This window comes from Abramis brama, assembly GCF_963993115.1.
Source record: "Abramis brama genome assembly, chromosome: 10".
Lineage (NCBI taxonomy): Eukaryota > Metazoa > Chordata > Actinopteri > Cypriniformes > Leuciscidae > Abramis > Abramis brama.
Window position 1 is genome coordinate 42,787,029 of NC_139972.1, and position 6,000 is coordinate 42,793,028.

Here is a 6,000-nt window from a genome sequence, read left to right on the forward strand (position 1 = left end):
ACATGAGAAATATATCAAATACACAAAGCTTGAAATGTCTTTAAACGAAATAATTCAAAACGAAAAGAAAGGGCTCCTCTCTGATTATGTAATCCCTTGTGCATTTCTCTCTATTGGCGCGTTCATATGGCGATCGTCAACTTCATATTTGCAGCACTAGTTTATTAATAAAAATCAATGCACGCGTCGCCGGATTTACAAATCTTGCTTGTTGCACGCACACATATTATGTCGGAATAACGAGATGTTATGTTGAAATAACATTATTATTATTAATAGGCTACATCTTTTCTATTTGATTGAATGCTGAATGTTGCTTTGTTCAATTTAATAAAATTAAAACTTTAATTGTGGTCATTAAAATAATTGAATATTAAATATTTAGTGGGCAAGTTTTTCTCATTTATATACATAGGCCTATACAGCTCCCCCTGTCAATGATCTAGAACCCCCCCAGCACATGCGTTAAAAATTCTCTGGCGCCGCCCCTGGCCGCGACGGGTCAAGTGACAGGCGAGTATAGCCGTGACAGATCGCGGGACAGCCGCATATACCCGTGACAGGTCGCGGGACAGCCGCATATGACCGTGACAGAACGCGGGACAGGCGAGTAGCCTATAGCCGTGACAGATCACGGGACAGCCGCATATAGCCGTGACAGATCGCGGGACAGCCGCATATACCCGTGACAGATCGCGGGACAGCCGCATATAGCCGTGACAGATCGCGGGACAAGCGAGTATAGCCGTGACGGGTCGCGGGACAAGCGAAGCCGTGACGGGTCGCGGGACAAGCGAGTATAGCCGTGACGGGTCGCGGGACAGTCGCACATAGCCATGACAGGTCGAGTGACAGTCGCATATAGCCATGACAGGTCGAGTGACAGGTGCATAAAGCGGTGGCAGGTCGAGTGACAGGCGAGTATAGGCGTGACAGGTCGAGTGACAGGCGCATAAAGCGGTGGCAGGTCGAGTGACAGGCGCGTATAGCGGTGGCAGGTCGAGTGACAGGCGCGTATAGCGGTGGCAGGTCGAGTGACAGGCGAGTATAGCCGTGGCAGGTCGAGTGACAGGCTCATAAAGCGGTGGCAGGTCGAGTGACAGGCGCGTATAGCGGTGGCAGGTCGAGTGACAGGCGAGTATAGCCGTGGCAGGTCGAGTGACAGGCTCATAAAGCGGTGGCAGGTCGAGTGACAGGCGCATATAGCGGTGGCAGGTCGAGTGACAGGCGCATATAGCGGTGGCAGGTCGAGTGACAGGCGCATATAGCGGTGGCAGGTCGAGTGACAGGCGCCGGTGGCAGCTGCCCCTGCCACGGAAAGATTTTACCCTTACTGTACCCTACTCCACATAGGAAGAACAGGCATACCAACTAGTAACTGACCTGATGAAGACACATGCTGAAGCGGACTGAAACTGATTCTGAAGCGAGGTTTCAAGAGGTCCTTCGAGGTTAACGTAACGTCGCGTGAAAATAAGCTTCTTCTGCCGTTTTATGGCGATTGGCAAACAAACGAAAAGTTTATTCGCGCCATCTACTGGGCTGTGTAATGTTACCACTCTCAATGAGAACGCACTGCAGTTTTTCACCACATAATTACATTGGGAAACTGTGTGGATCGCTGTAGAGAGGTAGGGAGGGCTCCGAGACCGGTTGCCCCGATTAGTATCACCAGAGAATTCCTGCCGAATCCATGCATGCGCTTCATTTTAATATACTCACTTTTGAGACTTAAAATAATTTAGAAAATTAAAAAAAATATTTGTTTGAGAATGATAAATACTTTTATAATTATTAGTGCCAAGATGTCTATATTTGGATGCATTTTTTGGTTGGGCTCTGCCCCTCCTGCCTATACAGTCGAGCCGCGGCTGGATGCGAAGAAGTCTTGCCTGCTTCTGATTAATGTGATTAAAAAAAAGAAAGAAAAAAACCTTCTGCGGTTTAATGCACACATTTCTGTTGAGAATAAGCAAATTCCAGAAAAGTCCAAACCAAATTGTAGCTACTTGATGGTAGTGAATGTTTGCTCGATTCCCAGCTTTAGTGAGGCTTCGCGATTCATATGCGTTAGCGACTCTGAAACAGTGAATCTTTTATTTTTGAATCGTTTCCCAGAACCCCAGCCCTTCTTCACACACACGTGCGTGGAGCAGGACAGGATAGCAGCGCGCTAAGACAGTAGGTATTTCGATTACATTTATGATCACATAAATGTTTGGTTTGTTTGTGGCTTCTATCAATTTTTGATTTTTTTTTTTCAAAGATGAAACGCACCAGAAGAAATATATTAAAACCAGCCAAATACAGGACAGTGGAGGAAAATGCCGAGGTCACATGTGGGAGCAGCGAGACAAGCACCGCCAACTTTTCGAAAACATATTCGACTGGGTTTCAGTGTAAGATGAAAACCTACCTTTCCCTCTATTTCTGTTTTGATAGTAATTAATTAGCTACTAACTCTGTTAACACCCGAGCTTTGTGACCAGCTAACACATATAACCTGTTATGGTTATTACACCATATTTTGACTCCTTTTAGCTCTTTAGTGCCACCTATACGTGGAATGTTTTTATTTTCACAAGTGGAAATATGTATTCATGATACAATGCATACATATTTCATTTTCATACATATTATTATTGTGCCATTCATTTGTAAGGCAAGTTTATTTTTGACAAACTACGTACAAGAACATTGCTCCAATGTAAGTGGCTCCCTTCGCAGGGAGCTTGATTGACAGGTGATCTGACCAATCATACTTCGCCATCCGCCATTTTGTCCGACAAAGCACTCAGGAGTCTGAGTAGGTAGATTAACATGGGAGGATTTCATAGACCGTATGAATTTGAACTTGAAAAACGAAGTGTACTGACGCCTTTCCACGGTTAAAACAACATTCCTTCTTATGTTCATTCATGTTTATTTGATGCTATTAATTAACTAGAAGGAAGAGATGATCAGTTCACGAGCAGCTTTAAAGGATTAGTTCACCTCAAAATTAAAATTTCCTAATAATTTACTCACCCCAATGCCATCCAAGATATCCATGTCTTTCTTTCCTCAGTGGAAGAGAATTTAAAGTCGTCATGAAATCAAATTTTACCATTCGTATTTTTATATGTAATAGTGTAGTGTTTATTATAAATGATTTATCTGTGCACTTAAAGGGTTAGTTCACCCAAAAATGAAAATTCCGTTTATCATGTGACGACAATACTTTTTGTGCGGAAAAACAACAAAAATAACGACTTTATCCAACTATTAGTGTTCTTCAATGTACGGCGTCAGAGGCACAAAAAGTATTGTCGTCGCATGATAAACGTAATGTAGAGCCACTGTAGTCACTTAGACTATTTTAATGATGTTTTTAATAACTGCTCTGGGACGGCGAGTTTCAGTCCCTCTGAAAGCCTATGGAGGAGTGAGACAGCTCTCAGATTTCATCAAAAATATCTTAATTTGTGTTCCGAAGATGAACGAAAGACTTACATGGTTGGAACAACATGAGCGTGAGTAATTACTGACAGAATTTTAATTTTTGGGTGAACTAACCCTTTAATTTTTTTTTTTAATTCGTGCACCCTTATAATCTTTAATCAAATACGTTACCATTCCCTCCCCCCTCGAAATGACTTCTCTTCAGGTCAAAACTGTTTACTGTTAACAAACAGTACTTCCATATATGAGTATTTCCGCCAGCGGCGTCGAGCGGAAGAAGCCGGGAACTACGTCATCGTGCTCGACGGCGCCGGCGATCTGACAGACACATTAAAGAGCCACAAAACGGTATTTATTGTTTATATTTCTTTTAAAAAATGACCAAATTTGAAAGGTGAGACTTTGTTTAATATGTTTAATATCAAAAGTAACCTGGTCTGTCCTGTCTGTCAGCGTGTTGTCAGTCTCCTCTCTGCTCCGTGATGTATTTTTCACTGCATGAGAACATGGTGTGGCATGAGCGGCGTAGCTTGTCAGACATAGCGACAGTAACTAAGGGGGGCGGGTCTTTGCGAATGGTCAATTATGATTGGTCATAACGATTTAAGTGTATTAATGAAAATTTACATTACCAGAGATGATTTGATGTTGTGAAGAATGAGAAAGAAGTCAAATTATGGGTTTTCAAGAAGACATTGAAAGAGTAATAAAACTTCTAACTTTTCTCTCTTTTCTTTTTTTAAAGCTAAGATTTCTACTCTAAAAGCAGAGATCTCCTTGCTTAAAGATGAGTGCGATTTTTTGAAGAAGGGGATTGAAAAGATGAAGTCTGTTGTTCCAACTGCAGTGTCTCAAGTCCATACTAATCCGGCAGTGTCAGATTCTTCAGGTTTGAGTTTAATGCTTCATTGTTATTGTTTTCTGTTAGAAGAACAATGTTGCTTTGGAGTAAACAAATTAATGTGGAGTAGGTAATTATCACAATTTTACACCAGAACTGCAGTTGAAAAGCCATTATCTACATCTTCCTTGAGAAATAGATATGTTATCTGACGATTTAGCCTCTACACTCAAGCTGAACCCAGTGAACAGGATTTGTGGATGAATCAATCCTCTTTTCCACAAACATTGAAAGTGATAAATAAATTGGTAAACATGGTACCTGCACTTAATAAAGATGGTGAAATTTGTTCATCAAAAATTCTTGGAATATAAAACCATTAAAAATGCAGGTTAAAAAGTATGAAAAACAGACTAATATATATTTTTTTAAACAAACAAAAGTTTCTTAATTTGACTAACTATATAGATATAACTATAGAGCATGTAAACATGAACAATGCAACAGAACACAAAATCAAATAGCCTAAAGAATTAGTTATTTTGCAGACCTCTTATTGTACCCTCGTAATATTGCCGACTAATACTGATGTAGGTGATTTGCAGTTGAAAAAAAAGTAAAGTGTAGTTTTAATTCTTTCTCAACAGCTTTTAAAGGGATACTTGGGATTTAGCATTAAGCTTTGTGTCAGTAGAAAACCTTTAGTATTTTCAAATTACCCTACTTTCCCCCCTCATATCCCCCTTAGATGAGAGATTTATGTATTTTTTTGTCTGGAAAAAATCCTCAGATAAAACACAACTGCTGCCTCTTTTCGTTTAAATAAAAAAAAATATATTAAACATATTCCAGGCAATATGTGCATTTGTACAAATGTTGCAATAAACAACAGTGATAATCTTGTAATAAAATAAAAGTCGACCCATATCTTTTTTTGTTAAATTTCTGTTTTTTCAATATAGGATATAGCCATTATCAAGGTATAAGTAAACGGTACAAGAAGCTTTAAAATAAGAAATAAAGCAAACAATTCAGTCAAATATACATGTTCAGCGCTCTAGTCTAACTTTACAACAGTAAAGTTAAATAGCCTAAATATATGAAATTTCACTAGCCCTCAAAACGATTGGCCAGGGAACGAATTATAGATTTACGAGACCAAAGATCGCCCGTTAGATGTACACAAGACAAATTATATCTCATGTTTAACCACTACAGAGACATCAGAGTCGGCGGCAAACGTCAGAAGGACGCTGAGTCAGAACATCAGCGACGAGCGCCCGGTGATCGCCTGGATCTCACAACCTGGATCAAAATTTCACCTTTATAAATAAACCACAGATTTGAGATTTTAAACAATTACATTCTCTCCTGAAAAACTCTTAAAACTACATTTCGTGACACAATAAAGTAGCATTATATTTCAACTGTAGCCTATATTAAAAAATGGCGCTTCTAGTGTTGTTATTCCCCTTGTAGCACACGCAAGTTACAATCCTCTGTCAACCAATCAACGTCCTGCAGTGAGTCTAGCTCAACCCTTTAGTACCATACCTCTGTGCTAGGTACCCCAATGGAAGGGTACCCAAAAAGTGGTACGGTACGGTTCGGATTTTTGGTACCATTCTCAACTTTTGACAGTGGAAACGCAAATAAATGCGTACCGTTCCGTACCATACCACTCGGTGGAAATGAGCCATTAGATAACAGGTTCTTAT